Genomic DNA, 23,711 nt, shown 5'->3' on the forward strand with positions numbered 1-23,711 from the left:
GCACACTTTGGTGCAAGCCAAAAAAAAAAAGTAATTGAGTCCAGGACAAGAGCCCAGGAAAGGAGCACACTGGAAATGATTTACATTTATTTTTATACCATAAGGGACTTTTGAATTTACTTTTATACCATAAGGGACTTTTCTACATTTTCTTTAATACCTAAAAGGACTTTTCTTATTATTTGAACAATCCAACTGAACTGCACTTGCTCTTACATTGCCATTGTTGACTACTGTGAGATGATTGATGTGATAGTGTTTATTTGCCATTTTTACATTTATACAGTATTGCCTTGCATACACTACATCCATAAACAACATTTTACTAATTCACTAACTGATTCAATGCCACTATTCTCCTTCAGTGTGAATTCCCATTTTTATTGAGATATGTTGTTGAGGTATGCCACAATACAAGCCTTTTCTGTAAATGAGTCATTTTGTAGTTTGTTGTCTTTGTAAATGTGTGGTTTTGAGTATTTTTTTACTCTTAAGTTAACTATGCACCGGTCTCAATGTCAATCGCGTTTGTTTCGTGACGTAACGGCCATTTCCCTTCTCGCGCACTCTTCTCACCTTTTTCACCCCTAACCAGTTTGCATGTCTGTAGTCTACGATTGGCCATTAACATGGTGTAAGGCGGGACCTTTCTTGATGCACTTGCAGCAGTGTGAAGTGTCAGACGTCAGAAATGTAAGTGGCAAACACACTTGCCTTTATTGGCCTGCGGCACAATTGAACTGCGGAACGAAAGGTTTCCCCGATCAGGAAATACTCCTTAATACGCAACTTTGTGTAGGCTTAACAGAGGTAGCCTAAATATCGTGCCTATGACGATGACAGCTTTAAAAAAAACAAACATTTATTTCACTTGTCTCGCTGGATTGAAGGCAGAATGTGGGCTGTTGCGCAAATAGATGAATGAGGGTCGGGAGATTCCGTTAACAAAAACCTAAAGTTTTGCTAACATTTTCTCCATTATTATCCTAAAATATGTCTCCATGCAGGGCAGGGCTGGTTCTAACCTAGGCTAGGCTACTATATTTGGGTGGGCTGGTAGAAATTTTGGGTGGGCAACATAGCAAAGCTGTCAAATTGATAGGCATTATGTCTGATACATGTATGTAAAATACAAAATAGTATGTGGTCATTTTTATTTTATTTAGTTGGAAAATATGGCATCATATTTTGTATCAAAATACTTTATAGGTTTGTAGTTTAAAAATAGTGCCAAATTATTTTGGTAAAACCAATAACCTACTTTTGGTGATGTGATTATAAAAGTGCAAAACAATGAATGCAGCACTGGTGCTGACTTGTAATTTGCCCAGAGTTGTTGTGATCAGAATATTGAGATTCAGGTAGATACGTTTCTTGAGAACTTTAGTCATCCAATTCAAACACATGGAAGTCATCCAATTCAAACACATGGAACCGGTTATGTGGTTGCCCTGCAGTGCAACGTGCACAATGTTTGCATACATCCACAATACACTCCTTCATACCAACCTCAAGTTTCTTGAGAACTTTAAAGTTCTCAAGAAACTGATGATTAATCATCTAATCGGAAGACATGGAACCGGTTATGGTTGCCCTGCAACAAGTTACCCCACGTGAAAATTGTATTAATAATTTGCCCAGACTTGTGATCATAATATTGAGATTCAGGAAGATGAAATTGCTCACATACACAATACACTCCATACCAACCTCAAGTTTCTTGAGAAAATAAACAAATAGACAAAAAAGCAGGTCAAATTATTGTAACAGCTACAAAAATAGATGGCCATAGAGTGGGGGAAATGTCTTGGATGAGTATATTTTGTATATCTTCATTTACAGTAATATAATAAAATTGATTATATCTTAATGTCCCCATGATGGATTTTCTTTTAGAACAGCATAGCCCAGTGACAGACAACTTAGATAATTAACTCTAATATGTTTGTATTAAATTTTATTCAAGTACAAAGACATTTTATGTGAGAGTAAGGTATTTGTGTTTTTTTGTCCTTCAATTTATGAGTATGGTGTTTGCATCTGGTTTCCCTAATGTATTTGTGCTAATTTCACATCTTGAGCCTGTTTCTGTTTATCTGGATGTTTTGCCTCATGCCACCCTTGAATCAGTGCCTCACTAGTGCCACCCTTGTTAAAAATGTCTAGAATCGCCACTGTGTATATATAATATTAGGATGGATGGATGGAGCCTAGTTGTAGATAGATAGATACTTTATTGATCCCCAAGGGGAAATTCAAGAAGATTGTAGGCCTAGGCCTAATGTTTAATGTGAAATAAAATAAGTAGCCTAAAAGGCAACATTCAAAATGAGGAGAAATAAGGCAAGATAAGAGTGATTGGGGAGAAAAACTGAGTAGCCTTGGCTATTTTAAAGATCTTAACGTGAACTTAAAATAAAATTTGAGCTGAGACAAGGCTGGTTCCTTGAACCCATTAATCAGCAAGTTTAATTACATTTTTTTTGTTTTTTTTTATGTTGACCCGAAATCCTGGAAACCCAGGAACATCACGTTGTTGGGCAGTGAATGCATGTCGGCTTAACTAGATTGTGGTGGATCAATCATATTGCCTTCTTAAATCGTAAAAAATATTCTGTGGTCTCAGTTCACTGTTGAATGGGCCTAGCCTACCCTATGCTTGCTCAATATGCTTTGTCTAGTAGAGGTGCTTCAAATTGGCGCTTTTAAAATCGCCTGTCTCAGAATAGAAGAGGTCCAGGGCAATTCTGTGCAAAACTGTCACATCCATATTTAGCCTAGTTGGCGTTACGGGACGGACAGTTTTGCATGGTATTGCCCCCGTATCGCTATATAAAGCTCTGTTCTCGCTGTCTAGCTTCCTCCTCTTTGAGCAATCGATGATTTGAAAATAACTTACTTATCGTTAACTTAGATATCCATCTGATTGTTTCTCGTCCGTCTCCTCTCCTCTCCTCGCCGTTTCAGGCTATCAGTTTCTTCCCCATAGTAGGCTACTTTACTCACTGACTCGACTTTATCAGAATTCACAGATTTCACTGGCTGAGTAGCAGCAAGCGAAATGATGGTTCCTGAAGCTCCTGAAGTAAATGCTGTTATCCTAACCAACGAAACATTTAGCGCAGCTTTGAAATCTTACGTGAAAATCTAAATTAGGCTATTATGGTCTGGGTCCGGATAGGATCCGCCACCACAGTCGGATTCGGATCATGGGTCCACCATTTGGTGATCCCTGGTATACACCATACAACAAATATTGTTGGCGAAGTTAATCATTTTGGCCATGTCATTTTTTTTTACTTTTGATGTATGTTCAGCCCATCTGTAAAATATCTTCATAAAACCTAGTGGAAATTTCGCCTCTATCATTTCTATGACAATGTGATTTTGTAGCTTTCGTAGCTACACAGTTTGATGTTAACTGTATAAAGGTTGAATAATTTTAGTGCAATAGAGGCCTACCCTTTATAAAAGCCCACCAATAATGCTCACCACAATTGGAAATAATTTAAAATAAGAGAAAATTACCCCAGCTTCATGGATGTTTTGGAACCTCCAGTCCTCGTAACAAAAGCCTTCTTGACCTTTATGGATTCCACAGCTGTCCATCCAGAGCGTTCCACAGTGCATAACGTAGGCTGCAAATAAAAGCAAAATCAATCTATCAGTGTGGTAATAATAGCTCTGAAACTGACACTTTCAGTCATTGATTTTGATTAGCTGAAACGTGTTCCTTTCTGTTGTAATTCCCAAGTTACACAAAGTTACACAAGGTTACACATCCTTGTGTACACATCCCCACGCAAAGAATGGTAAAAATGAAGTTGTTACAAGCTGTGGCCAATGTTCCACTTACCATTGTGTGACAGTCTACATTAACTATTTAGTGGTGTAGGGGTGTCTTTATAAAACCATCAACTGTGCATAAGTTAAGACAACCAGAGGAATACAATAAATCATCTGTTGGAAATTGATCTTAATGCCTCAATTAAAAATGAGGAAAAATCCAACCTTTAAACACACCAATATTCTTTGTGAATGAACCAGGTATCCTAAATTAATAAATGTTATTCCTTAAAATACAGGGGGCATAAGTAAGGAACCCCCTATGTTAAAATCCCATAGAGGCAGGCAGATTTTCATTTTTAAAGGCCAGTTATTGAATGGACTCAGGATACTATGCATCCTGATAAAGTTCCCTTGGCCTTTGTAATTAAAAGATAGATAGATAACCCCACATCACATACCCTTCACCATACCTAGATTTATCATGGTTTTATATTAGGCTAATAGCTGGTTTGATTTGCATGCTACAGATTCTATTAATTGCAAAAGAAATGTTGACTGGTAAGTTATTCATGACTGCAGATGCTGACTTGCCTATTTCACGATCCCTCGACCGCAGCAACGCTACTTCCTAGTTTACCTGGGTTACAACAATGCCCTTTCACTCCTGTTACAATATGCTGTAATTTATAGCAGGTTAAACAAAAGTGAGAACATATTGTGGGGAAAAATACACTTACCATTTTGGTACGCTGTTTGTTCAGCAATTTGATCTGATGGTCTAGCGTAGTCTTCCAGAGCTGCCGGCCTCTTTTCAGTGGAATTGAGCTGGAACCAGTTTAAACCAGTGGCAATAACGTTAGATTCGTCATCTTGACTGACATCCCAAAGACATTTTAAAATTCCGTGCATTTTGGCTACAGCATGGCTTAACACCATTCAAAACATACAGACTAAAGCTGTATAAGGCAAAGTAAGCTAGCAACGTTAAATTGTCTAACGTTAGCTTTATATACAAACAGCACAGCCAGTGATGTAACTTACAAGTAGCTAACATTAACTAGCTAGCTAACTTTCTGTGCTGCTTCGTCAGGTTGTTCAATGATATATTGAGTCTAAAAATATGCAAGAACGTTAGCAAATTGCCAAAATGTTAATGTACCTTCTCTGAGTTTTCGTGGTGGCAAGTTCTGCACAATCCTTCTACCCACACCCCGTTTCACTTGGTTTCACTGGGCGCCAAATCTAGACTGCATTTTCTGGTAGGAGTCTTCTGCACACGAGTTTGTCACGTCCGACCATCATAGACCTCTGGAGTCTAACTTGATTTCTCTAACTTGCTAACAAGTCGCAGGTTAGCTCTGGGGTAGCAAAAATCAAATTGTGCCTCCTTCACATACCATTGATTATAATATCTACTCGAAGGTTGAAGACAAAAGTGTGTTGAGGAAAACGTCTGCATCTCCGATTTCGTCGTCTCCCTGCGCGAGAATTTAACAGGTGATCTCCTTGTATGGGCATAGATGGTAGCTTTTTTGTAGGCGAACTTCAGAGGTCTATCAGAGCATGGTCATGTGTGGTGGTCACATCACATGGTTAGGCCTACTGTTTGCAAATGTGAACTTGAAAATATGTGCAATTAAAACAAATAAGCCAATGAAAATCATTTGAGAATTGTTGTACAACAGCTAAGCTCTTACAGATCAGACTAATTTATAAAACAAATAGTTCTGGATGAGCATTACATTAGTTCACTTAGAGAGCTCTCTGATGGATAAGCCTGAGTAAAATATGAGATATATATATTGAGCAAGTCTGAGTATTGTATAAGCCTTTGCTGAGATCTCTTTTGTAAATCAAAAAAGGACTAAACTGAGATGACTAGAATGAGAACTGTTCAAGCTTGTGAAGAGATCTCTTTTACAGAACTGATGGAGCCTAATCTGAGATTTACCAAAATGATCTGAAATGAGAATTGCATGAGTTTACAGAGAGAGCTCTCTGGTGGATCAGCCTGAGTAAAATATGAGATGTATAAATTAGACAACACTGAGCATTATTTAAAATATTGATGAGATCTCATTTGTATATTAAAGGGAGTCTACACTGAGATAACTTAACTCTTTTGCTCCAGAGACAAACCTGAGAAGCGGGAGACAAAAGCAATAATCTCATTTTTATATCACTGTGATCTCATTATTGTCTAGGAGAAACAACTGAGAAAGAGAGGAGCTCTCATTTTAACATTTTCTTTCCTCTGGGCTAGCAGCACACTTTATATTTACACCCATTTACCACTAAACATATACAACTCTTACAAAGTTTATCTGATCCCCCATTATCCACAAAACACACATGTGGGTTTGGGGGCCAATATGGCTGCCCAGGGGTTTGACATCAGTCACATGTCGGTCACATGACTCTACATCCAATATGGATGCCAAGGGGGGCGTGGCATTGTTTGACAACAGACACATGACTGTCACATGACTTTACATCCAATATGGCTGCCCAGGGGTTTGACACCAGTCACATGACTGTCACATGACTCACAAAACAATAACAATAACAAACAACACGTGATGACAACCACATGGCTAATTTGCATACAAGGAGGCGTGGTTATGACGTGATTCATGGCGTTTCAGGGGGCGGGGCTTATTTTGGACAGATAGTTCATGATAAGGACTACTGACATGCTTTTCCTTTTAGTCACCAATCCCTCTTCTTCACCCAAGTGTAGCCTACCTTGCTCACTATCTTCAGCCATCACGACTTAGCTCCCACCAACAGGTAAAACACCTCGCACCTAAACTGGTAGGGGATCAACGGGCTTCTCGGGCAGCATGACAGCATCGGTTTGGTAAAATATGTTGACATTCAAAAATGTAGAAAATGTATCAAAATATATCGAAAATTAAGTAATCTTGGCGGTATGTCTATCGCAAGCATTGATATCGCGATAACGATAGATTTTAGATATATCGTGCAGCCCTACACCTTACCCACACAGCAGTAGACTCCTAGGCGGATCCGCCTTCAAGGCGCCAAACCCGCGTGACTGTCGCATTCGTTTTGGTGCCGCACAGAGGATCAGCTCCGCCTCCAGGCGGCCCGTAAAATTCTACTGTCAAACAGCGGATCCTGAGTGGACCCATGTCGGATCCGCGGGCTGACGCCGCATTTACTGTAACGGTTGAACATGACTGTACACCAAGAGCCAAGAAGAGTCATACTAGTGGATATTTTCTTTGCTGGGACACGGTTGCGCTGAACCCTCTCGAGTAAGTGATATTTATTAATATATTGCGACATTCACAATAGCTAAACATTGGCCTTTGTGGTTTTATAATCATCATGTTTATTAATTGTAATGACGTTGTTTGATATTAGGACTAACGTTAACGTTAGTGCAACCAGAGACGTTTGTCATTTTGTCAAGTTAACGTTATTGTTAGCTGTGATGCTCATATGAGTCTGTAGCCTATCTGATTTAAAATGGGATAGCAATTTCGGCAGAATATGTTATGGTAGTGTGATTTAAAAAACACACATTGTTATTTAACATTAGTCTGGTCTTGTCTGTTTTAATGTGTCGCTGTTGTCCATATAGTTCTACTATGCTAGCGGCATATAGCTGCTAGCTAGCATGCTGCTAGGCGCAATTGCATAAGTTATTGCTAATGTCTATTAGTGCTAGAACTATACATATATTGAAATCACGTTTGCGATGCAAACCTTGATTAAGGTGATATCGAAGCATGTTGACTTCATTTGATGTATCCAAGATGGCGGCGCGTACACACGCAGCGACCTCTCTCTGTCCCAACCGTACGGTGTTTTGTTCGTTTAAAAAGTGTTTGTCCGAAAGTTTTACGTGTTCGCCTCGCCTTACTACGTCGTACTACAAGTACAGCAGGCAGTTTTAATTGACATCTGCAAAAGCAAGTTTTGCAGCGTTCTGGACTTTGCAACAGAGACGCTAAAAGGAACTCGGACTACTCCGCCTGCAACAACACCGACTTCGCCTGCTACTCCTCCCGAAAGAAAGCGTCCGGAAGCGGTGTGCGAGGGAAGCAGAAGAGGGGCAAGCGCTGAGGCGTCCGGGCAGGCTAGCGGCCAGCCCAACTTCGCCCAGCCATACCATCCATTCTCCTGGCAAATGTACGATCACTGGACAACAAAATGGATCACATAATGACTGCTGAGATCAAATCCGGACAGTAAAGTAACTGCTGTGTGCTCGTCTTCACTGAGACTTGGTTAAATGACAACATTCCGGACTCTGCTGTACAACTGGAGCAGCTAGCATGCTATCGAGCAGACAGGGCCATTGTAAAGGGAGGTAAATCACGAGGAGGAGGAATCTGTGTTTACATCCGTGGCCGAATGGTGCGGGACACTGTAGTAGTATGCAAACACTGCTCACCACTGGCAGAGTTTATGATCATAAAGTGCCGTCCCTTTTACCTGCCAAGGGAAATTACTGCGATTCTGCTAGTCGCAGTATACATCCCGCCTACCAACAACAACAGCGATAAGAACGCGGCTCTTAGTGAACTGTACCAGGCTGTCAGTGAACAACAGGCGGCACACCCAGACGGTTTCACCATCTTCACTGGAGATTTTAACCATGCTGATCTCAAAACTGTACTTCCAAAGCTACACCAGCATGTTGATTTTCCAACAAGAGGAGATAACATCCTGGACCTGGTCTACACTACACACAAAAAGGAGCATACAAAGCCACCCCCTCCCCACATTGGACTTTCAGACCATATCACTGTTATGCTAATGCCCGCATACAGACAAAGGGTAAAAGCGAACAAACCGGTTCGTAAGCAGGTAAAAAGTGTGGCCTGAGGGAGCCTCCGATGCTCTTCAAGACTGCTTTGACACAACAGACTGGGAAATGTTTAAGCAGGCAGCCACTTACAACAACCGGACAGACATAGAGGAGTATACAGACACTGTAACCTCTTACATCACCAAATGCATCGATGATGTGACCCACACAAAAGACATCATCACTCGGGCTAACTGGAAGCCATGGCTGACAGGGGATGTCCTCAGGCTGCTGAGGGCCAGAGACAAAGCCTACAGAGCTGGGGATGAAGCTGGCATGAAAACAGCGAGAGCCAACCTGTCCCGTGGCATCAAGGAAGCAAAAAAGGAATACACTCACAAGATAACCACCCACTTCAAAGACAGCAGGAACGCACAAAGCCTATGGCAGGGCATTCAGGCCCTCACGGACTACAAGCCCGCACCACAGAGCTGTGAGAGCAACATCCCTCTGCTCAACAACCTGAACCGTTTCTTTGCTCGCTTTGAAGCACAAAACAGCACCTGCCCACAGAAGACACATCCCCCTCTACATGAGCAGCCCCTGTGCCTCTCTGCCGACAGCGTGAAGAGGACACTTGCTGCTATCAACACCCGTAAGGCAACAGGTCCAGACAACATCCCAGGTCGTGCGCTGAAGGACTGCGCGGGGGAGCTTAAGGATGTCTTCACAGACATCTTTAACACTTCCCTGAAGCAAGCCATCGTCCCATCATGTTTCAAAGCTGCCACCATCATACCTGTGCCGAAGAAAACTGCTCCATCCTGCTTCAATGACTACCGCCCTGTGGCACTGACACCCATCATCATGAAGTGCTTCGAAAGGCTTGTCATGTCACATATCAAAGCCATTCTCCCCCACCCTGGACCCCTTCCAGTTTGCATACCGAGCCAAGCGGTCTACAGAGGATGCAATCTGCTCTGCCCTCCACCCAGCCCTCACCCACCTGGAAAAAGAGACTCATATGTGAGATTGCTGTTTATAGACTTCAGTTCTGCATTCAACACCATAATACCACAACAACTCATCTGCAAACTTGACAAACTGGGACTCAGTACCTACCTCTGCAACTGGCTACTGGACTTCCTCTGTCAGAGGCCCCAAGTAGTACGTGTTGGCAACAATACCTCAAGCAGCATCACACTGAGCACAGGGGGCCCCAAGGCTGGCGTGCTCAGTCCGCTGCTCTTCACCCTGCTGGCGATGACTGCACTGCAACCTACAGCAACAATCACATAGTGAAATTTGCTGGCGACACAACTCTGGTGGGTCTCATCACTAAGGGCTTACGAGACTCAATACAGGTTGGAGGTCGACCATCTGACCACGTGGTGCAGTGACAACAACCTCCTGCTGAGCGTCAGCAAGACCAAAGAGATTGTTGTTGACTTCGGAGAGGTCACACCCAACACCTGCCACTGACCATCGGCGGTGCTGTGGTGGAGAGAGCGAGCAGCACCAAATTCCTGGGGGTGCACATCAGTGAAGACCTCTCCTGGACCACCAACACTGCATCACTGGCGAAGAGAGCTCAGCGCCGCCTGTACTTCCTCGCGGAAACTCAGGCGAGCAAGTGCTCCACCAGCCATCATGACCACATTCTACCGAGGCACCATTGAGAGCATCCTCTCCAGCTGTATCGCTGTGTGGGGTGGAAGCTGCACTGAATACAACAGGAAAGCCCTGCAGCGCATAGTGAACACAGCTGGAAGGATTATTGGTGCTTCACTCCCCTCCCTGAAGGACATTTACACCACCCACCTCACCCGCCAAAGGCGACCAAAATTGTGAGTGATGCAAGTCACCCGGCTCACAATCTGTTTGATCTACTGCCCTCTGGGAAGAGGTACAGAAGCCTGCGCTCCCTTTTCCAGACTCACCAACAGCTTCATACACCAAGCTGTAAGGATGCTGAACTCTCTCCCTCCTCTCCCCCTCCACCCTCAGCTACATAACATCCTGGACATTGGACCCAAAATGGCCGCCTGCACTACTCCACTTGCACACTTGCACACTTGTACACTTTACAACTTGGTGTTGTTGTCCTGAAAACACAACACTTCTGCTGCTCTTACATAACTTGCACCACTATGCCACTTTCTTTCTTACTTAGGTCAAACAGAACTACCCAAGCCTTTTATTGGCCTGACTTTGCACTAGTATTTTATTGACTGTCTATGCACAATTTCAACCAAATTTTGCTGCTCTTATTTTTCATTATTATATGTGCCCTCTTATTTACTTATTTACTTACTTTTTGTTTTACTTGAATGTTATGTTTGTCTGTGGACCTAAATTGGCAAAATATGTCTTGTCTTCACCGTGGGATAGTGAGAAACGTAATTTCGATCTCTTTGTATGTCTGGAACATGTGAAGAAATTGACAATAAAGCTGACTTTGACTTTGACTTTGACTTTGATATTGGCACTGGTATTTCAGTCAATGAAGTCAGTGAAGCACTCTGCTATGATAGCTACCTACAACTTTAGCATGTTGACTCACTGATAATGGTTTAGCCCTAGCCTCTAGCTAGCTGTGCATTAACGTTTGCATTTTGCCAAGTTTGGTCTCATACGTAACTTTAGTGTCTATCTGCCATATTTGTAATGAAAGCCTCGGCATTTTAATCACTGTTTAAGTCGGTTCAGACAACTATTGGCATCGGTTTGTGATTTATTATGCTAACGTAACTTAACTGTATGGAACTTGGTCCCCATCTTCTATTTTGTTTGTTCTGCAGCGTCAACTTTTATCGGCTGGATTCTAGCATCTAACGTTACGATTGCCTCTGTTGGGTTTGCTTGATCAAGTAAGATACTTTCTGGGTTGTTAAAATGTAATGTGAACACATTCCCGTAGCATTCCAAAATAGACCAGAGATGCTTGTACTATATGTATATTTGGAAATTGTGGGATTGCAATAACCATAATGATATTGTTATGTAACAGCCATCGTTTCGGGGACTCTGATGACAGTGAAGAGACAGAAAATGGTGACTTTGCATCTCTGAGGTACCTTTCAACTCGCCTGGTATATCAGTTGAAGCCTCAAGCCCAAGCCAATTGCACTGGCAAAGTAAGTAATAATCTCTTAACATTGAAATAACTAAATCATAATATTAATATTAGAGATATGGTTAACATTCTTAGTGCTAAAGACATTCCCCTCTCTTTGTATCTATTCCTCCAGCTCCATCATCTCGCCGAGTGCCAGGCAGCCGAGTCACTACCCCTCAACCTGGAGAAAACTGTTAAGGTAAAGACTGATCTCTGAAATAATATTGAATACAGTGGCCCCATCTATATTAACACAGCAGTAGTCACTCCATGTCAGATCAACAGATTGCATCTGCATTACCATCTGAGATTTTCTGCATACTTTATCCATTACTTTCAAAATCTCAGCCAAATATTTTGTCAGTTAAAACATCTGCATTCATGCAATATTGCCTGAAAAGTTCATTCATTATTATCAGATTGTATTGAAACACATTGATTTCAATGTCAATCCATTCATGGAGTTGATATAGATAGTGCATACCAAAATATTGAAACATACAAATTCATGTCCAGCATGACCAGAGATTTGTTTTTGTTTGCCATTGTTTGGCCCTGTAGCTCTCAGCCTACCATGGTTAACAGATCACAACCATTTATCTCCCTTAGCACCTCACCATGGGGCAGGACCGCAACACTCTTCACCACCTCAACTCCCTGCACCTGCACCTTCATTTAACATCGGGAGTTACTCCAAGGTAGGGACTGATCTCTGAAATATTAGTGAATAGAAAGGCCCCATGTGTATTATCAGTCATGGTTAACAGATTTAATACAATTTTTTACAATTTTACAATTTAATACTACCATTTAATAAAAAAAATGTCCCCCTCTCGCACACCGCCCACCTCACTATGGGCCAGGAACGGCAGTCCCTCCTCAACTCCCTCCACCCCCACACCAGCCCTCAACGTGCAGCGAACAGAGGAGCTTTGTAAGTCATGTTTCTTTTTAAATGTAATCTCCTTAATACCTATCTCATATATTGTATTGTGTAAGCATACTTGGCTTTGGATGCTACATACCATAAACATAAACATATCTGTCTGTTTGATTACAGGTGCTGTGAGGAAAAACATGGTGACACGGTCTGCCACGGACACTGAGGTCACCAAACCGCCAATCCGGTGTTTCAACCCGGTGGATCGAACAACGAGGAGATGTGTTCGCCTCCATCCACACAAATGGAGTAATAGGAGAAATAAGCATTAAACAATCTTTTTTATTGAACTTCTTGTCATTCACCAGTTATTCATTTTCTGATATTTTAGCTGTGCATAGCGCAGTATTTCATTGAAGTTGTAGCCTATTAGATAAAATATTTCATGTCTGCACTGACCTAGGCCTATAAAGCACTAAATTAGGTTTTGACCACAAAATGAATGTAAAGTAGCCTAGGCAATGTAGGCTACTTAACAAAAACAGAATAGCTTATAACCTGTAACTTTCCATAAATGTCCATTTTATATTTCCATTGAGTAGTGATCACGTTTGTACAGTAAATTGATGTCTTGACTTAAACCTTTTCTGTTAGGTTTATTGACAGTATTGTTAAGTTAAAAATACGAGGCAATGCAGATTAATCGTAGGCCTATATTGCTGTAGTAGCCTAGGCTAGGCCTAGTGATAGTTTTACTTTTATCCTATAGTTGCCTAGTTTTTATCCTACAGCAAGAACAGAAGGAATTTTGAAAATGAGATAAAGCGGATCCAAAACGGACCGGGCCAGATGAGCCTTTGAGTCCGTTGCGGGTCCGCGGCGGATGTATGTATCGATTTGCGGATCCCAAACGGACCCGCCCGGAGGTAAGGTTTTAATCGCTTGGATGCGAGAGTGATGCGGAGTGGATGCAGTCCGCGGAGCCACGGCGGGTCCGCGATCCGCCTTCGTACATTTTCTGCGGATCCGTTCCTGAGGAGCATCTGGACTCCGATACGGGTCCGTTCGCGGGTCCGTTCGGAATGAATTTGGCCGTCATACCTCCGAGAGCTTATTATATTTTGATTATAGACGGCGAATCCGCCGCGCTAACGTTAGCAGCTACGAGTCCTTTGCTGTGTGGGTAGGCTAGTAATGTTAACCGTTACATTTTTCTGTCTTGCATGACAAATCATAGACTGTATATATAGAACTGGACAGTGTGGCTGCATTCTACAGTGTTCTATGGAATTGAAGCCGCCTGTCCAGCTGAAGTCCACCTCTTGAGGCGCTGTACTCTATAGAGATAGTATAGAGAGGAAGATACATCTTGGAAAATTTGGAGCCAATTTGAAGTGCGGCTGCGGTCGGCAAAGGTTGAAAGCATCGCGAGTGAAGAGGAAATATCATGTCGCGGTCAGGCACGCCCACTCAGTTGCCACTCATGTTAATGTAACTACTAGCCAGTTTGCGATTTTTCTAGTTAAACCAAGAGCACCTGGCTGCAGACCTAATGGGGTAGGTCAATAGTTGGAGCTCCACTCCAGAACGGAAAACATTTGAGAAAGACGCCACCTCCACTGTCTATGAAGTTTATTGCACACATATATTTAATTAATGGTATTACTAGTGGTGTTGAGTGCCTCCACTCCGCCCTACAGTGGTGGCTGCCTGGCTGCGCTTTTTAAAATGTGTGCACATCTTGGAGGAGCTACGTGTAAGAAGATATCTCTTGAGAGACTTGTACAACTTATACAGATGTAAGTTTGTAATGTTTTGATAATAAAGGAGTTAAAGATATAGCACGACGTCTGTTTTTTCATGTCAGTAAGTCAGCAGGTTATAGTAGTCTTACTCGCTAGCTGCTAATGTAGCTAGTAGCTCTAATAGGTGACTTTAGCTCTAATAGGCTTACTTTATGCGTTTATTTTCTTCCTAACCCTCATTTCTCTCCCCAGATACAGACCAGAATAAACGTCATTCTCTGATAGTATATGTCTGTGATTGGTGGGTAAAGTGGCATTCTATGCCAATCTGATACTATTGGATACTCTCTAAGAGAGTCTCTTGATACCAACTGCTACAGTGTATTTTCTCCCCAGAAACAAGCACATTTTGTAGATTAAGTGATGGTAATTGGTTTTTTTAATGATGTCGTCACCAATGCATGATAACTAATTGTCAGTCTGTGGTAAATTGATGAAGGTGAAGACCGTTTATCTAGAGACAGCAGTGCGACCCTATTCAAGGTAAGGTATACCCTCTATTGTAGCAAACATGGGGAAAGCCTTCAGATGAGTTACCCTCCTTGTTAGCCTTCAGATGTAGGCCTAGAGGTCAAATTAATTGATATTGACTTTTGGTAGTTGAGTTTACATGGCTCTAAAGGGTCGATTAATTCATGGTGCAGCATAGCTGCTATAGTAGATGGAGACGTCCTGCGTGTCGTTCGTCTAAGCAGTTGATAGACTTTTGTCTCTATTGTCTGGTTTGGTGTAGGCTACAGTAATTAAGTATATGTCTTTTTCTAACTTAAATTAGTAACGTTAACGTTACTTGATGATGGTGCGCCTTTTAGCTGAAACCGATTAAATTGCCAATTTAAATGCGCTTCGGAAGTGAGGGCGAAAGCTGCTCAAGCGCTCAATAGCCTAATAGAGACACCTTACTAACACCTGTTAATATGTGTGTTTAAGTTAACAAATTACATATAAAATGAGAGAGGGCAAGTGAATGTGCACTCACTTTCCGATGTTGAAGCGTTAATTGTGGCGCTGATTTTGGCCCTAGAGATTTTCGTTAACGTTATGCGTTGCTGTCAGTCTGAGGTAAATTGATGGAGGAAGAGAGGAGGCTGCCACTCGGGGCTTGTCAGTGAATTGACGCAGCAAGATAGGTTAAGTGCCCGAAATGGAAATAGTACTACATATGTGGTGGTGATAGTTGTTGAGTTCACATGAATCTTATCTGTTGATTATTTTATGGTGATGAAATAACGAATTACTTCGATTAAGCAAAGGCTTAGTGCGTAGTGTAGCATAGTTTGTTGAGCGTGAAGACCTCATTTCGTTTTTCTTAGTAAATAAATAAATAATAAATATTGTTAATAATGCTGTCTAAATAATGTTGTTTGTATTGTCTGGTTTGATGGAAGAGGATACAGTAGTGCTATTCAAGTAGATTTTCTAACTCTAACCCTAATAGTTGATGTTGGTGCACCGTAGCGCTCGGAGGCAAGATGAGCGCTACAGTATGCTCAAGCGCTCGATATGATAAATAGAGAGAGAAAAAAAACGGCTGTCGTTGGTTAAGATGTAGGTAACAGTATTCAAGTAGATTTGCTAACTTTAGGTAGTGATGTAGTGGAGGCTAAACGCAGTTTATCCACCTCAGACATTTCAGAAGTAGAGTTTATCCTCTTATTAGAGTTTATCCACCTCTCAAAGTAGTTTATTCAACAAGTGCAACTTTTAACATAAAAAAAAACACACTGTATGATCCACATTCACAATATATTTAATACCACTGGTATTGTTAAAAACATGATGGTGGCACTAGTCAGTGCATCAAGTTTACTCTGCTGTTTGTTTTACCTTGGCGCATGCCTCTGTCATGGTCAGGCTTACCCACACACTGCAACAATTGTTAATTCTTTAGGGCAGTACAGGCACATGCCTTACTCACGCAACACATAAGTTGTTGTATGGTATATCACTAAACTCACAAACCACATTACTGGTTATAGTGTCAGTAGTGCATCATTTTCTCTCACTTTAGTCATGTTTCTTTTTTTTTTACATTATGCCACAACCACAAGCACTGCATCACTGATTGGTGTTGTATTTTTACACTTGTGTTGTATTTTTACACTTGTTTTAATTAAACTTACATATTCTACTGCTCTTCATACTATCCATTCTGCAGAATACACTTATTCTTACTTCTTATAATGTTACTGTTTCTGCACTACAATAGTACTGTTGACACACTGCACATAGCTGTACATATCTGTCTATATGGTTCATACTGAATATCCATATTTATTCTATTTTTCTGTAACATATTCTGTTAATACACTACATATATTTATATTATTCTTAATACTATTATATTGTTACTGCTACTACATTGCACATATCTGTACACGTTCATAAATTGTTCATATTACATAGCCATATTTGTTCTGTTCTTATAAGATAACTGCTAATACACTGCACATATTTATATCTAATTTATATTACTCTAAACCACCTTCTGTAAACCAACTGCATACTACTGTCTACACTGTGCTATATTTCTTGTTCTGCCTATGCACCACCTGTCTAAACTTTGTGTGTTACATTGCACTTTTTTGCCGTTCTGGTTAGACACAAACTGCATTTTGTTGTCTTTGTAGCCTGTGTTTTAAACTGTTCTTGGCATTATGCCACACCCACTAGCACTGCATCACTAATTGGTGTTGTATTTTAGTGCGTACACACTCACTTTGACAGTTGTTTTGAACTGTTCTTTGCACATGTCATACCCACAAGCTCTGCATCAATATTTCAGGGTTGTGCAAAACACTACATCACAGGTTGACATTGCAGTAAGTGCACACTTCCTAGCCTGTGTTTTTAAACTGTTCTTGGCACGTATGCCACACCCACAAGCATTGCATCACTGATTGGTGTTGTATTTTAATGCGTACACACTCACTTTGTCAGTCGTTTTGAACTGTTCTTTGCACACACATTTTACGTACACATCAAGTTTACTCTGCTGTTTGTGTTACTCACACTGGTTGATATTGCATCACTGATTGGTGTTGTATTTTAATGCGTACACACTCACTTTGTCAGTCGTTTTGAACTGTTCTTTGCACACACATTTTACGTACACATCAAGTTTACTCTGCTGTTTGTGTTACTCACACACTGGTTGATATTGCAGTATGCACACTTACTAGCCTGTGTTTTAAAACTGTTCTTGGCACGTATGCCACACCCACAAGCACTGCATCAATATTTCAGGGTCGTGCAAAACACTACATCACAGGTTGACATTGCAGTAAGTGCATCACTGGTTGGTATTGTATTTTTAGTGCGTACACACTCACTTTGCCTGTTTTGTTGTTCTTGGCACTTATGGCACACTCACAAACATGGTTGGTATTATATTTATACCTGTTCTTGGCACCTGTCTTACTCACACTACATGTTCTACGTGGCGACTACAAATGAGGACACAGCCCTGCAGTTGATGATCACTGCTGAGGTTGAGGTTTCAACAAACACAAATCGCTGGTTAATATTGTATTTAAGTACGTACACACTCACTTTGCCTGTGTTGTTGAACTGTTCTTGGCACATGCCATACTCACACACCGATTCACTGATAAATGTTGTCAATTGTACAATAAGTGGGGACTTACTTTCTTGTGTTTTAAAACTGTTCTTGGCACATATGCCACACTGACACACACCGCATCATAGTCAATAGTAGGCCTACAAGGTCCAGCATATACTACTACATCATTGGTTGATGTTGTATTGCTGTAAGTACACACTCACTTTCTTGTGTTGGACCGGTTCTTGGCACCTGCCATACTCATGGTCAATGTTTCAGGCTCATGCACACACAGTACAGTACATCGCTGTTTGATATTGCACTGCTGTAAGTGTAAGTACACACTTACTTTCCTGTGTTTTTTGACCTTATCTTGGCACATGCTGTACTCACACCACATGCTCCATGATGAAACAACAAAAGAGGACTCCGAACACAGCCCTGCAGTGCACCCATGTTGATCATCAGTGATGAGGAAGAGTGTTCAGCGACCCACCTCTGGCCCACCAGCATTAAGCATTTTTCCAGCTACGCGCACGGATGGCTGTATTAAGGTCGAGTGCCATTACAAATTGAAACGGCATATTGCTCGATGTCGGCAGTAGGCCTAGTTCTACATACATGTAGGTTACACAGAACGTTGCAAATTGACATTACAGTATATCAAATTTGTGGAATTTCTGAAATTATCGTACGTGTAATTCAGATAAAATGAGCGTAGGCTACGCACAAAAAAAAACGTCGTCATACACTCTTCAAGGGGCCTCATTTATAAAAAATGTTGCGTAGAAACCATCCTTCATTTGATCTTAGATCATTTCTGAAATGATCGTGCGTGTGATTCAGAGAAAAAGCGAACGTACGCACAAAAAAAACGCGCGTACGCCACCCTTCCAGATGTTGCCCATTATAAATCACAAATGAGCGTCAACTTTTGCGCGAGCCGGATGGTTTTAGGTCTCCGCCTTGTAAACACCCCCTCATCAATATCATTAGCATATGTTTTAATGAAATCAATGGCCTAAAAACGGTAGCCTATGTAAAATGATATATTGAAAACATTGTATAGGCCTAGCCTATGCCATCTGATGTTAACTATACGTCAAACATTAAACTGCGTCCAAAAACTACTTTAAAAACCTTCTGATATTGATCATGCATATGGTAAAGAAAGACATGAGATCGTTGGTCTTGGAATTTTGAACATGCATCGCACTTAGACCTCAGATTACTTGCAGTACCCCGGCATTAGGCCTACCACAAGAAAATGATCGTACGTCAAGTTTGAACCTGACGTGGAGATAAGCACTTTTCCACGTCAAAGACGGTTTTTATAAATCTGAGCGTTGGCATGGATTTGAGCATATGCACGGTCTAAGATAAAATCGGTGCGTAAGAACGCTTTATAAATGAGGCCCCAGATGTGCCAATTATAAATCACAAATGAATGTGAACTTGTGGGCCTACACAATAACCACACAATTGCTTAATTTAGCCTAACAGTGTGGCGCAGCGGTAAGATAGCCTTCCACAAAAAGGTCAAAAAAATAAATATTGGCTGCCACGGGTGTTGGACATGGAGGCGGAAGAGCAGGAGGAGGTGCTGGCCAGACAGTTTGTCCAGTTGGACGTTGAAAACATGAATTTGTTCACATTTCAATTTACCACCGTCCAAGATCCGCGAAACATTTTCTATTCATGTCATGCGGGACTTCCTTCACATTCGGGCAATGACATAATTTGTCCAAAGATCGTTTCCAAATGAAAAATAAAAAACTCAAATAACATTGATTCTGATTCCAGTTCTACTTATCAATTCTGGTTCCTATTGATTCTTCATTTCAATTTCAAAATGTAAACTTTTGTTTTAGATCTGTTCAAAGTGTACTGTATTGCTTGTACTGTATGCTACACATCTCTCTCACACACACACACGCTAGGCTACTGTATTGCTTGTAGCCTACTGTATTCCTATAAATGTGCCATCTGTTCTGGTCCTGCTGTTGCCAGTGACTTTATAGGCTACTTACACCATATACTTTTATCTACATTGTGTACATGCTCTTCGAACAACAACAGAACTACAACACACAACAGTACAATAAATCATTGCTTTTGGTATCTTTATTAAAACTACCTCAAAAGCCTAGTGGAGGAGCATGATCTTAAACAATGTTAATATCGTAAGCTAATTCGTTTTCTGCATTAGTTACGATCGATTAGATGTTCAGAGGAAAAGCGAAAAGCGTTAAAATTACCTAAGTTAACGGTAATCACAATACCTAATGTTCATTTATATACAATTAATTTAATTATATATATATATCAAATACACAAATAACACAAACCTGAGGTCTCACGTTATTTCAGCGACTACTTCCTTATTCAAGTGGAGGTGACGTATTTCCGTTATTGAGTGGAGCTCCAATGATAGAATTCCCCCAGAGGTCTGCAGCCAGGTCCCTGTCTCCAGCTTCCACCAATAATACCATTGTTAATTCGGACAATAACTTCTGCACATGTTATATGAAAGCAATTCAGCAATTTGAAGATCTACTTACCAGCAATTTTGACCACCATGGCCTCGAAAACCGGACAAAGCCTTCCTCCCCTCCACCACATAACGTTTGTTTCTAGCAAGATGTTGTCCCATCCAAAGCCGTTGAAAAAGTCTTACTCATTAACGTTAGGTCTACTAATGCAGTCAGTCGGCAAAATACTGTTTTTGCCCTCATACTCCCCGCCAATCCACTTAACCAGAGCAAACGTTTTACATTTGGACTAGTAGTAGCTGTTAGTTATGCTTATGTAGTGAAAAAGCTGCAAACATTTTAACCGTTATTCCAACGACCTTAGAGGACGTTGGTAGTGTATTTTGAAGTTGAAGGTAGCAGCTTTTTTGTAAATCCCACCCATCACTGCCTGTGTGCAAATAAGTTAATTGAATATATTCACCATATATGTTCATGTAGGCCTACGATATCCACATATATGTTACATTGCTGGTTACATTACGTTGCAACACAAAGAGCGTGACCAAAGTGCAATGCAATCACGGGGGGCGCTATTTCTTTTCCATTTGAATAAAATGCCTCAAAACGATAGGGCAAAACGTTTTGCCCAAAATAATCCAAAATGTTTTCAGGCTGACATTGACAGTTTTGCCAAATATGTTTTCAAAATGCAATCCTACATTGCACTTTAAATATTAAATTGCAAAACGAATTGACATTTAAATGATGAAACTGAATATTGAAAATTTAAATGCAAAATGAATTGCCATTTGAATTTTGAGACTGAAGTACCATGGCAAAATGGAATGCAATTCAATCCATGTTTATTCTATTTTTTAACCAAAATTATTGAAATTGATTTTAGGATTTCATTGTCACTTTGCAGATTAAAATACAATTTGTTGGAAATTATTGCAAATTGCAATATTAAATTGCATAATAATTAAATTGCATAATGAATTGGCAATTGCATAATGTAATGTATTTTTGAATTGCATATTGCAGATTGCATTCTCATTTGAATAAAGCTACTCATGTGCTTCCATATTGATGCAGTATCTTTGCAACATTATTAAATTACTCTGTCACCATATGCCTATGCCTACGTTTGCAAAGAGGAGAACATTTTAATTTTATTCACAATGAGACATTACATTTAATTTACATGTTGACAATGAGTAGTTTTGGTTGTTGGTGGTGTTATTGCATCCCTTAGTTATGCCTACAATGCAAAATTGTTCCCTCGCGATTAGAAGCTCCTGTAGCCGCATAGGATTTCAAACGCGAAATGCCACAAAAAGCGTTTGTGAATAGGTCTTAGTGAGTTAGGAGTCCTCTCGACTTCTTTTAAGCTGTCCCAGACTTAGGTGCTACTTTTAGGTCTAAAATGTTTCGTGAATTACTTTTAGTGAAAAAAAATAGGAGTCCTAAAGTTAGGAGTGACACGCCACACAATGATATTGTATGTCCTTCATATCGCTAAATCGTCGGCGTTACATAATTGCATTTTCCCCGTTGCTAGGAAGCGCAGTGTTATCAAACATTTCAATTCGGCACTGATTGGGTTGTTGTGATTAGTTGGAGCTGTTATTGCATCCCTCACAAGATCCACAACAATCCGTATTCCCTCACGGTTAAGCCGGTATCTTTGTAATAACTCCGTGTCGTTGAGGGTCTCCAACACATTGCGTCGCGTTGCCTAAGATCCTGTGTGAATAGGTCTTAGGGAGTTAGGAGTCCTCTCGACTTCTTTTAAGCTCTCCCAGACTTAGGTGCTACTTTTAGGTCTAAAATGCTTTGTGAATTACTTTTACTGAAAAAAATTAGGAGTCCTAAAGTTAGGAGTGACACGCCCATTATTTTTAGGAGTTGCTCCTAAATTTGCCACTTAGGAGCTACTTTTAGCCTTAAAATTATTTGTGAATACGGCCCCAGATCATCTAATATTTACAGATATCTAGGCTATATTTAACATTTATTTTATATTTGGCCTATTGGGAAATCATGTATTTAACAATTTAAGCATAGCTCAGCTTTAAGAAACTCAAATAGCCTAGATGCATGCTTAGCATTTTATGATCATTAAGGCTACTTTCACAAACTCTTAGTCAGCTGTATATCCTCTGATTTTAATATTTACCGATATCTAGGTGATATTTGTAACATTTATTTTGTATTTGGCCTGTTATGAAATCATGTAGAAAAACTTAAACACATTGTGAAACTTAAAGCCCAAATTTGGAGACATGCATGTCGAAATTTGCTGCCAATTCAAAACTGGATTACTCTGGAACAGCTAACTGTACAGGGGACTGCTTTACACTTTTGTGTTCGGTAAGGTCTGCTGTTTATTTTGATATATGGTTTGTCATGTGTTGAACAAAGGGTTTGTGAAGTATTCCACCGAGATGAGTGGTTAGGGAGATAGGCGCAGAACCTATAATTTATGGGTCTTGGGGCTCAGAGTAGTTGTTGCTGCATGGTTCTTGTGGCTCAGCAAAGCAGTCATTGCATGGGTCCTGGAGCTCGGTGTAGCTTTTGCTGCATGGGTCTTGGGGCTCAGCGGAGCCGTTGTAGCAGGGTTGCAGGAGCTCAGCGGAGCAGTTGGTGCATGGGTCTCCCTGAAGCTGTTGTTGCATTGGATCCAAGCTCATTCCGTACTATCTGTGGCCTTAAATAATTCAACCTGGAAAACTTTTAGAACTTTTAGAAAACTTTTAGAATACCATTACCTGATAAAACATATAATATTCAGCATGATACAGATCTTCGTTGCGCTCAGCGCAGTGGCAGACATTCGTGTATTGCATAACCGTGGGAACGATGGGTGTCCGGGTTCAGCAGAGCTGCTGCCGCGAGGGTCTTGGGGTTCAGCCGAGACGTTGCTGTATGTTCTTGGGGCTCAGTGGAGCAGTCATTAGATGGGTCCTGAACCTTGGCGGAGCTCTTCCTAAATGGTCCTATGGGCTCGGCGGAGCAGTTGTTGCATGGGTCCTGGGACTCAGTGGAGCTGTTGCTGCATGGGTCCTGGAGCTCGGAGTAGTTGTTGCTGCATGGGTCTTGGGGCTCAGCGGAGCCATCGTTGCATGGGTCCTGGGACTCAGTGGAGCTGTTGCTGCATGGGCCTTTGGGCTCGGCAGAGCCGCCGTTGCACAGATTTTGGGGCTCAGTGTAGCTGCTGTTGCATGGGTCTTGGGGCTCGGCGGAGCCGACGTTGCATGGGTCTTGGGGTTCAGCGTAGCTGGGTTGTTGCATGGGTCT

General features: G+C 41.1%; 1 long non-coding RNA gene across 1 annotated transcript; it reads left to right on the top strand.

The window, feature by feature from the left end:
* Positions 1–6,972: 6,972 nt before the first annotated feature.
* On the top strand, positions 6,973–12,364 carry LOC125297136. Its single transcript, XR_007193943.1, has 5 exons — positions 6,973–7,070; positions 11,374–11,442; positions 11,583–11,709; positions 11,824–11,889; positions 12,300–12,364. It is a non-coding gene; the product is annotated as an uncharacterized LOC125297136 (long non-coding RNA).
* Positions 12,365–23,711: the final 11,347 nt, after the last annotated feature.

This window comes from Alosa alosa, chromosome 7 (genome assembly GCF_017589495.1).
Source record: "Alosa alosa isolate M-15738 ecotype Scorff River chromosome 7, AALO_Geno_1.1, whole genome shotgun sequence".
Lineage (NCBI taxonomy): Eukaryota > Metazoa > Chordata > Actinopteri > Clupeiformes > Clupeidae > Alosa > Alosa alosa.